Source organism: Etheostoma spectabile, chromosome 15, assembly GCF_008692095.1.
Source record: "Etheostoma spectabile isolate EspeVRDwgs_2016 chromosome 15, UIUC_Espe_1.0, whole genome shotgun sequence".
Lineage (NCBI taxonomy): Eukaryota > Metazoa > Chordata > Actinopteri > Perciformes > Percidae > Etheostoma > Etheostoma spectabile.
The window spans coordinates 15,085,616-15,096,948 of NC_045747.1; the positions used below are offsets into that span (position 1 = coordinate 15,085,616).

The window sequence follows — 11,333 nt, forward strand, 5'->3', positions numbered from 1 at the left end:
GGGGGGGGATACTGTGCCCTTTTTAAAAGCTTAGGGGAAGGAGAAAAGACATTGAGGAATTGTAAACATGAAAGAACCATTAGGAAAAAGCTAAGTACAATGATGACACTTGACTCATCAAGTTGTCAACAAGTAGATGATTCAGGCTTCATATCATCTTAGCTCTGCTCAGAAAGCATGTGCTCAGACAGAATGTGATCAACTCTGCACACGTGTTAGGTAAACGTTCATCAGGAAACATGGTCCTCCCCTGCGCTGGCGTGAGCCCAGATCGTGCCTCGCCCCGGGCGGTGAGGCGGATGGCAGCAGTGCTTGCCGGTCTGAACACAGGGCCCTAGAGCGCTCGTCACAATCTGTGGTCCCTGTGCTAAATATAGACGGGAGCAAGACTCTGCTAGGGGCACCCCTCCTCCTGCAAGTCAGGCCTTTTCCTCTCCACCTCCATCTGCTCTTAATCTCCTCATCAGTCACCTTTCCCTGCAATAAACCTGTCCTCTGCTCTTACCTCTTTTTTTCATTTTGCCCTGACTCCCTGCACCTACACACCTTTCTTGCTCTGTCATGTGTCTGTGACTCCATCACACTTGTCTCTTCCTGCTAACATCACAAGCAGACCTTTCCCTCCAGAACATCCAGTCCAAAGTAGGAAGCTACGGGCATGGAGAGTCGTAGTGGCCAGTTGAACAAATCATTTAAATCGCTGTGGGCTGAATGAAGATGATAAAGGTTGAGTCAGCCTGCAAACAATGTCGTGACTCCAAAAAGTGTCTGCAGGTTGTGAATTACTTGAGGTACAGTGAGGGTGTACGCACCCCTGCCCTTTCTTCTTTATAGGAGGGGTGAGACCCGTTGTCTCAAGATCTGTCCATGTCTGTCTGTAGGCTATTTGGAGTTACAAATAGCAGCTGATTACTGATATTGTTTCATATCAGCATTAATATTGAAAGTAAGGCAAGTATTTGCATTCATTTACTACACTGAATAAAAAAAATAACTATAAGTAATGTACAGTTCAATATTACCAAGAACTAGGTCTTTATATTTGAGTCCAAACACATGTTTACTCACTTTACAAATGTGCCCATTAAAAACTTAACCCAGCCCTTAATACATCTTTGCTTTCTCCATTTACCAAAGAGCATCGTATTTGTTCTGACGTCTCCCTCGTGAATAGTCAAATGTAGCTTATCCTGCAGAAACACAGGAGGGCGCCATCCCTGCCCAGCAGGTCACTCACAATTTGAGGGCTGGCAAGGTCAGAGCTGTGGGCAGACTCTCAAAAAAAAAAAATAAACACGCACATGACTGTGTGACTCCTGCACCCTAGGGCCCCTGAGGGACCTAAGGAAATGGAATCATTCTCCTACAGAGATCAGAGGATCCAGAAGTCAAATCATCTCAGAGTTTAGCTGCACATACACGGGTTCCTTAGAGGGCTACATTTGCCAAACGAGCCGTATGTGTTCCCCTGCTCGAGGCCTTCCACAACAGCAGATTGACACCAGACGCAGGCCCTCACACATTGAGCTGGTAACAAACGGCAAGGAACCTTAGAATGATTCAAATCATTTCCACTCATTGTTGGCAAGACGGAAGCGTTTTAGACTGTGTGGAATCATATACATCATCCATTGAAGGATCCTGTGTGCAGCAGTCATTTCCTCGGAATATGGGTTGCGGCCTGTTGGAGGGTCGTCAAATTGTGTCACTTTGTTTTCCATCCAATGAGCTAAACTCATCTAAATCTGCAATTCATCCAAGCTTTGTGTGCTCCACGAGAACAACCTAAGTCCCGGTGCTGCTACTTTGGGGTCCACCACAAACCAAACTAGACCAAAGTCAATCTTGTTCAGAGAAGAGTCTCTTCTGTTATTACTTTCTATTTCATTTCTCTCACATGATTATGACTGAAAAATGACACCTTAGCAGGTACAATCCCAGTAAGCATTATCATGCCACTATGCTGAAACAGACAAAGCAGGCTTCAATATGAATACTCTGAGAATGGAAATGTAAGATTACCACAAAACCATAGTAATCCTACATTCCAGGTGACACTATAGCCTTCAAATATTAGTAGGCTATATATAAAGATATGATTAGGATTTCAAAATGACAACCCTAGAAGTAAAAACAACCATTATGATTATTCAATTCTAACACAGACACAAGAGGTTTTACTATTTTCAGAAAAAAAATGTAGGATTTGTACGAAGCCATAGCATTCTTCCGTTTTTAATACAGTCTATATAATAGACCATATAGAACACTGATAATATATCAGTTACGTTTAAAAGACGGCACAATATAAGCTAAACAAAGTGAAGGTTTTGTTTAAAATTTTCTTATTTAACCTTTTTTTTCTTCTTCTTTTTTTCAAAGGCAGATGTTTGTGGCCAGAAGATGTGTGACCTGTCGGGTGCGCGCACTGTCAAAAACGCGTACGCGCAGCATCTTGCTTTACTGCTCCCCTGCCAAGATGGGTCGCCAAGCTTTCAGTCAGAGAATCCAGCTGTGACTCAACGAGACTCCCAGTCAGCCAGGGTCGGACTGGATGTGGCACACGGCGGAAAAGCCGATCCCGATAAATCCGAGACAAAGACACCGCTGGATGTAGGTGGACCTCCAGCGATCAACACACTCCTCTGTCCACTCCTCCTGCGAAGGAGAAAAAGATGAGGGACCTGAAAGTCAATATCGGAGCCAACTGGCGCACGTGAGCATTATTTATTACCACATTCTCGAGCCAATCACAGAGATATGGACAAACTAGCTCTCAGGATTTGGTTGTAATTAGCCGATGCAACTGTTCTTGGCAGCGGAGTAGGTTCAGTCCATGCCAAAATGACCAGACTATTGTCTAGCATCGCTGTAACGGAATGGGCCCGCAGGAATTTTGGCACCGGTTTTACGCAGCAGACCACATAGTTAATCGACATATCTCGACCGAAGACAGAATAGTGAGGCTGGCATGGCCAAAGAATGCGTCTACACATCTCGTAGTGATGCTATGAGATAAAAAAAAGACATCAGCGAATCACCGAGCTGGTTCCTGTGAAGAAGTGGAGCAGAATATCAACGGCGGGATTCAAGTTTGGACCTCACCAAGTCCAAAACGACCTTTCCCTCCCAAAAAACGGATCATCTTACATCTTAAAGGAATCTTCACAGACTCGCATAGCGGTAAGAATTGGTCTTTTGATTTTTCAATATTGTGATGAGTTCCATCTTTGCTCTTAATGTGGCTAATTTCTAACCCAATGGAAGCCCTGGTGGGAGTAGATGTTCGGGGTCATGGACGCACCAGTTGGCACCATAACGCACAGACGACGGCTGTGTCTTTGTGGTCTATTGCTGTTTTAATTTGCATGGATTTGGGATTTTCTCAGTTTTTTTTTTGTAAGTGTAACACGTTTGGTCAAGGCCAAGCTGTAAGCAACAAGAGAGCAACTTCTCTGTAAAAAAACGTTCTTTTGCGAAGCAGTTGCGACCGATGCGTTGAATTGACATAAACTGCTAATTTGGAGTCCTAATGCTTGTCCATCAGTTTCAAATCAAATGCAATTCAAGCCTTGAAAAGCAATGCTAATCAAGTTTTGAAGACTCAACCACAGTGTCTCAAAATCTTTTGTTCTCAAATCATTTCAGCAGAAACATGGTGTAGATGGGCGGTGCAGGGATTCTCCCCGGGATTTGGTTTAATCCTGCAGGAGCTGTTCAAATTAGTGGAAGTACACTCCGACTTTGTAACGACGTTATTGGCAAACTCTTGACATTTATTTATACTGAATATATTTCACCAGTGTTGAAAAGCTTTGCCTGCAGTTCATTTTTAGTTGTGTAGTAAATTGTATTGAACAGTCCTGTAATATATATACAGCATGCAGGCTCCCATTACCAAAAGCTATAGAACTGAATTATTTAAAGCTAGGTGACCAAAGTGCTAATTGCAGCTGCAGTGCTTATTATAATGAAACATGTCATTTGCTTAATAGAATGTTTAAAACTAAATAGGTGCCAAAAGAACATAACAATACCACCTTTCTAACAATAACCATTCAAGGTATTTAATTGCACAATTGAGCGTAGAAAAATGTGCAACTCTGCATATAAAAACACTCAGAATTTGATTGATTTGATCCATGATGGCATGATTGGGGGCTCTGGCTCTAAAAGCCTTTTACCTTTCTTGTGATAGAATGTGCTAACAATTGCTTTGACAGACCCTCCATATACATATTCCCTGATTCAGTGATTATCACATCATTTTTTTAAGTCAATAAATCAAAAGAAACACTCCCACCTCTTGGAGCGGTTAACCCGGGGAGCAGCCAGCACCCAGCACCCAGCATTATTCACTATGAAGAGAATCTGTTTCATTGTGCTGGATGCCTTTGAAATATGCCACATTGGTTTCCGTGTGGAGCATTTGTCAATGCCACAGCAGCAATGGCTCAAATATGAGCCACCGTAATGACTTTCTCCCCTGTGCTTCAGAAAATCCTCGCTATATGTCAGACCACTGTAATGGATTTGGGATATTGCCAAGTGAAAGAGCTTAGTGCTAGTGAATGATACTCGCTTTAACATATGGATGCTATGCATTTATTCAGAATTTTTATTTTTTGGTAAGCTGCAAGTAGAAGCAAATCTACCTCCATTTGCCCTTTATTCCTTCTTCTATGTTTGCACCCAGTAATTGCTGTTTTGGCATTTCACAGCCTTGCATATAGATTTAATTAACATTTTCTATGTGAAACTATTACTGCGAGGCAGTCTATCTCTGTTGCCCGATGTCCCTCCCACCTTGTTACCCCTGCATCCCCCCCAAAGACTATTATTTCACTCCATGTGGATAGGAGGAGGTTATGGGAGAAGGGGAAGTCGACCCCTGTGCACTCCAGCACTGAGAGAGAGAGATGAGGAGCAGATTCTGTGTGGCAGCAAGGAAATGTCCCATCACTTCAGTTAGTATCATGACCAATGTGCTCCAGCCGTCTTTTTATTGAAAATATACAGCATATTCTGTATTATTTCACTCTTGGAAAGAAACCCTCCTGCGACCACAAAAAAACACAAAAAAAGATGACTTGGCAGACATAAGTGATAAATTGTGCATGGATATTTATTAAATGATCAGAAGATGTCCCAGAAATAAGAAATGTTTTATAGCCACTTTGGTTGGTGAGTTGATTCATAACGGATCCAATAGTATGTATAACAACATTTTCAGACGTGTTTCTTACAGAAAGAGTCCATCCAAAAAACGGCTCCTTAATAAGATGTGATTAGCAACACTCACAAAGTTGGCTATCAATATGCAGCTAACTAGTGTATTGACTTACAAATTGCATGGTATAAGTAGGATATTTAGAGCTCAGTTTTACCTGCTAAAGAAATTAAAGTGGAAAAAGCACCACTGCTGGTCAAAGTATTCAGATCATTCACGTAAGTAAAAGTAGCAATACTGCAACATAAAATACCACAAAAATGCAAATACAGTAACAGTAACCACTCTTTTCAATTCATGCACTGAAAACCTCAATTAGGTAAATACACATAATTATTATAAGCTAAATGTTCTCAAAGTATCAAAAGGAAAATGGCCCCTCTATTTGTTAAATTAATTTGGGAATTTCTATTACTGATGCAATAATGCTGCTTATTAACTACTTGTGACTATTTTATATACTGTTGGGTAGTTTAAACTATTAAGGTATTATATTTCATAAATTCATATGCATTGTTTGTAAAAATCCTACTCTGAAAAGTAACTAGAGCTGTCAAATAAATATAGTGGAGTAAAAAGGCATTCCCTTTGAATTGTACAAATGAAATAGAATGACAAGTACCTAAAAAGTACAGTATTTGAGTGAATGCATTTAGTTACATTCCACCACTGCAGTACTCAACGTCTGCAGGATGTTCAGTCTAAATGATGTATCCTGATGGAATCTGGTTCCCTTGTTACCATTTACATATTTTCATCAGTCTAGTCCATAATGCACAGCCCTTTACAGAGCTTTAAATGTTTGGCCTGAAAACCTTACTATTGAATTCTTAATTACTTATAATAAAAGGAAAATCTATATTGCCATACACTAGAGAATTAATTACTCTGTTCTTCTTTCAATTCACGTTTAAGAGAAGGAACAGTGCTGCTGGGGGTTGTAATCGATAATGGTGTTATTAAATTAAAAGTGGGATCGATTTTCTTGCAACCTTTCAGAGACTTTGCATAGAGCATTATGGTTTAATGTTGCATTTAACTACATACATAATAATGGCAATAAAAGGGGTCATCATTGCCACACAAATGATCTCATGTTTAATGTCATGTTAAACTCCAGTGTTTGGTCCTAACCAGTCAAGATAACATCAACAGGAAAGCTCTGCCACGCTCCGCCAGATACACATAATACAGTAACATACAGTATTCATCAATCATAAATGATAGTTTTGAATCCTAAATTGCCTCATTTCCACCATTCAAATCCCTTAAATCTCTTAATATCCCCAGAATATTATGTGTATCAAATTCTCTACCTCTGTTATTTAAATGTTTTTTTTTTAATGTTAATCACTTGCAATTAAATCAGGCATTTACAATTATCATAATTGTCTCATGAAATGTCTACCGGATGTGTTTAAGTCAATTACATGCTTTATAGGCAGCTATTTTGAATACATGGAGTAATTCACTTCCTGTTTTTCCCAATTCTTCCCTTCAGAATATGTGATGTGGAGCCAGTACAGTAAGAGGTAAATTTTATGCTTTTAGCCACTACATCAAAAACACACCAACTTGTATATGAGGAGCAGGTGTTTTGCAGCACAATCAGTCAACATGTATACTACTGGCAAAATAAGTTTATGTGAGCGGTCGGTGGCTGCAGTGTTGTGGATGAGTTGAGAAATATGCAGGGATGATGGTTAGATCCTTTGCTGCTGCAGTCTTCCCTAACTGGCTCGGTGCGACATGAAATATCAAGGTATTATGTCTATATCTGGTTTAGCAGACGTGAGCACACTTCCAGGCTTAATCCTCAGAGTGCAGCACACAGAGGGAAAACTGTGTCTTTATGCCTGCCAACTAGTCTGGTGTCCCTCAGCTTGATGCTGTGTACTTTGCTCTGCATTTTCTGGTTGCCAGTTCCTGTAAACGGCATTAAAGTAAGAGCAGAGGCAAGGGACTTCGCTTACTTTGTAATTACTGGGTGATTACAATTGTTAGAGGTCATCAAATGTACCCACTTTACCTCCCTCTTATATCTTTGGTTCAGCTGTACTGATCGGGCATTTGAAAGTACAGTTTGGATCTAATGGATGGATTTTAATGATGTGATGGGACTGTATATGTAATCAGCAAACGGTAATTTTCTGGGAGAATAGTTTAATCTAGAAGATTGAGTGAATGTAGTGAAATTTGTTCCGTAACATTGGTATGAAAATAATTGGTGAGGCTACTGAGATATGCCTGAGTGTCTTTAGATAATTGTGAAGATTAAAACTGCAATTAAATTGTCATTAAATTTAGAAATGATGAACATCACATTGTGTGCCATAAATTAGAACAATTTTGACCTTCTTATGTTTCCCTAATTTAGTCAACGGTGATGTGACTAAAGATATGAAGGATGAATCGTTTATGTGCTGGGTGATTGTAGTCTTGAGTATAAGAGTACAACTGAGTATGCTTTGTGGCTGTAACGCTGGATATTTTAGGGGAGATTCCAAATATTAGAGGACGACGAGCGAGGGGAGGGATGTGTCGTGCTCTCTGTGACTCACAAATGATTCCTCGGTAAAAACAAGCCTCACAGTCTGACCTGACCCTTCGCTATACAGCCGTGTTTCCATTTGTGTCCGTGCACGTGTCACTGTGACGGCACCGCAGAACTCTGACTCTTTAATTTGCAAAAGAATATGTCTGACAAAATGTCTGATTTTGTCTAAAGAGGGACTCCTGATAACCGTGCTTCAAGTCCTACATGTAGTACTGCTGCAGCATGTGTCCAAAAGCAATGCAGTGTAGCTGAATTCTTCAAGTTTATATTGTATTTCATATTGTATTATTGTATTTGCATACACTCAAACAAATGGACTGAGAAGCTGGGGTTGACTTCCCTCTTCTTCTTCTTTTAACCACTTTTTAGACAAAATGATAAATAATAGACAGATTCATTAATAATGAAAACATTTATTAGTTGCTAATTTACCTCTGAAATAAATAAATTCACCTTGATCGTTTTTTTTAACTTTTGAAATTAAACTTTTCTGCCGTATCATGTAGTGGTGGAAAAGGTAATCGATTCTTAGATGCATCGCAATTCTCTCTAGAACGATTCAATGCTCGATTCTTATAAGTTAATAATTGATTTTTTTTTTTAATTGTTGATTTTTATTTAAAAGTTACCGTCTCCACAGACATGTACAAATCCGAAAACAGAGTGACTGAAAGAGGATGTGATTATGGACAACAACTTAGAGTTTAAGAAAAATTGCAGAAAAAAAACACAAAAATGGCCAAAAGGAAAAATAAATTAAATTTTGTATATATACACATGATCTAATAAGACATATTACTTTATCACGTTACATCTGACCATCTCATGTTTCATGTTCTAAGAAGCAAATTTTCCCCCTTTAAACCCGACTGAGCCTCTGACATTAAAGATTACTGTGAGAGAAGGTGACTTTCACAAGCATGTTTAAGGCTTAAGCATGGAATGAGTATGAAATAAAAACCTCAGTAGACAAAACATTTCATTAAAACTTGTGTGTGACCAATACTATTTATCTACCTGCTTTGTCTAGGAAGTGATTAGGAATCTCTGAGTAACAAACTCAGATTTATATGTATATTTTTAAAATCAGGCATGGAAATGTACCTTAAAAAATGGTTGCATCGATAATCGGTTTAGAATCAAATCGTTGGCCTCTGTATCGGACTCAAATCGTGAGGTGCCCAGAGATTCCCACCCCTAATATCCTGTGAAGTTATCACATTGGAGCTCCAACTAACAATCATTTTTTATTATAGTGTGATAATGTCTTTACAATAACCACAAATAAGACACAATCCCATCATGTGATCCCAAGGTCCAACGGCAAATTGCCTGACCAACAGCCAACAAAATAAAAAGTATATAATATACTAATATAATCTACATTGATATGAAATAGAGAAAAGCAGTGAATCCTCACTTGGAAAAGGTGTAAGCAGCAGACACATGTGTAGTAAGAGGAGAAAAAGATTGAGACAGACAGAGAGAACCCCACTGAGTGTGGATGAAATCAGATGTCACTTTCCCCCAGTCTGTACTCATGAGGAGATATGGGCAGTCTTGCAAATGAAAACAGTCGTGAGGCTCCTTCCCACCGGGAATGTCACTATAACATACCAGGATCAGCACAGACATACTGTGTGCCTGGAAACAAACACACACACACACACACACACACACACACACAGATGCACTGAGCCTTGCACATACAGAGATGTTTACGCTCCAGTCAGTGTTGAACATGCATATTCAAACTAATATGACATACTCATGAATCTGCGCATGCTGACAAATTTACATATGAGCTCGGCTGTCGTAGGCCGGGCCATGATTCGGGGTGACAGGTCTTATGCCACTTCCCTCGGGTCACAGGAGGGGCGGAGTCACAACGTGACAGGACTGAAGGCAGAGAGATGCCTTTCATTCACTGTCAGTCTCCAATGACACAACCTTCCTCTCTGTTTTAAGCTGCATTCACATCATATCAGGCATTGTGCAGCAGTGTCATCTTGATGGCCCATTTGGGCCTCCATTGTGTTCCCCATGCTGCTAGCATTTAGCCATGCTGCTAAATTGATGGGTCCTACGAGTGATTGTCTGTCCACATCGACATAAAAAAAAAAAAGAAAAAAAAGAAATTGATTTCAATAACTCACCAGGATGCAAGGCCAATCAACACTACGGTGGGCTTTAAACTGGTGCATTAACTGTAAACATAATTTTTCACTTCATTGTGTTTTTCTCTAATTGCTGGTTTGATCTGTCATGTGATGTCAGGTTGCATTTCTCCATAAGTGGATTCAGTTTCAGCTTTTCGCTTCAGGGCCACCACGTTTTTACGGCACTCCGCTGCAGTCCCCTACCCTGGAAATCCAGAGTTCTTGCGACAGCACAATTTGAATTTGCTCAGCGAGTTACTCTGGCATTGAGTAATGTTGTAATTAACCATACCCTTGTAGCTGAGCTGCACCAATCACATCGGTGTAATCGGATGTAGGCGGGCCAGAGGCGAGCTAAACAGATGATGACAGTTTAATCTACCAGTTAGCTCCGCTGGTAGCTAAGCATATGGGGCTCTGGATACCTCACCCCGCCTGTTGTTGTGATTGGTTGTAGTGTTATCCAATTGCGTGCAGTGAGGTTTTCAAATGCACGCTTGGTTGCCCACCTCGAGATGGGCAACTTTCATTACTCAATGCCAGACCCTTGATCTTTTGGATTTGGGTCTAGATTTCCAGGCTAGCAGTCCCCACCACTGCGGCCTTAACACACTACCCACATTGGAAGGAGGAATGGGAGGACTGGCATTTGCGCTGGAATGCCTGATTTAGTGTGAATGCAGCCTAAGTCAAAGTACTGGGTTCAGTTGTGGTATGGTAACATTTGTGCTACTACACAGCTGACTCATACCTGTTGTTTCACTTCTGTCTCGTGTTGTCAGAGTTAGGTGTATTCTTGGATTAATTCAGAATATCGGTTTTGTAGTGCTACTCCAGTCATGTGGTTTAAGGCCTAAATTGTATTTTTTATTTTTTTTATTTTTATTTTTTTTATAATATTAGGTATATTCACATATATAGTTAATCATTTTAACATGGATGGAAAATGGCTTTAGGCCCAAAATAATCTTTAACTCTTTCAACTTTCAGAAACCCATAGCAGTCAACGTTTTCACAAACCCACAGCCATGTGACTCTGTGTAATCCTTTGAAACTCTATCAACCTAGCTGCAGCGAAGTAGGGTGCAGAGATTTTATTAAACAGTCCTTCATTATCTGAACAAACACACAGGACTGATCAGCAGAGTGCCGCTGATACTGTGGGGAACATATTAGAATCCATACGGGGATCTGTGCCACAGCGCTGCACATGGCAGAAGGCATGCGCTGATCCGTCCACTAGCGCTCACGCCTGATTGGCCCAGCTGGGGCAGCCACGGCCGGGCGACATCGCACTCTGTCACTAGCGGAACAACAGAGCAGCCAGGTTCATAGACTGAGGCCGACACCCCTGTCACCGCCACACACACACACACACACACACACA

The 11,333-nt window shown here is 40.6% G+C and overlaps 1 protein-coding gene across 2 annotated transcripts in view; it reads left to right on the forward strand.

The window, feature by feature from the left end:
• The first annotated feature begins 2,654 nt into the window (after window positions 1–2,654).
• The window catches only part of gjc1 (gap junction protein gamma 1), a 43,382-nt gene continuing 34,703 nt past the window's right edge, over window positions 2,655–11,333 (forward strand). The window contains exons 1-2 of one of the 2 annotated variants that reach the window (XM_032537870.1): window positions 2,655–3,183; window positions 6,732–6,762. The gene's annotated coding sequence lies outside the window, so the exon portion shown is untranslated. The remainder of the gene's footprint in view (window positions 3,184–6,731; window positions 6,763–11,333) is intronic. The other variant, XM_032537871.1, reaches the window with a different exon arrangement.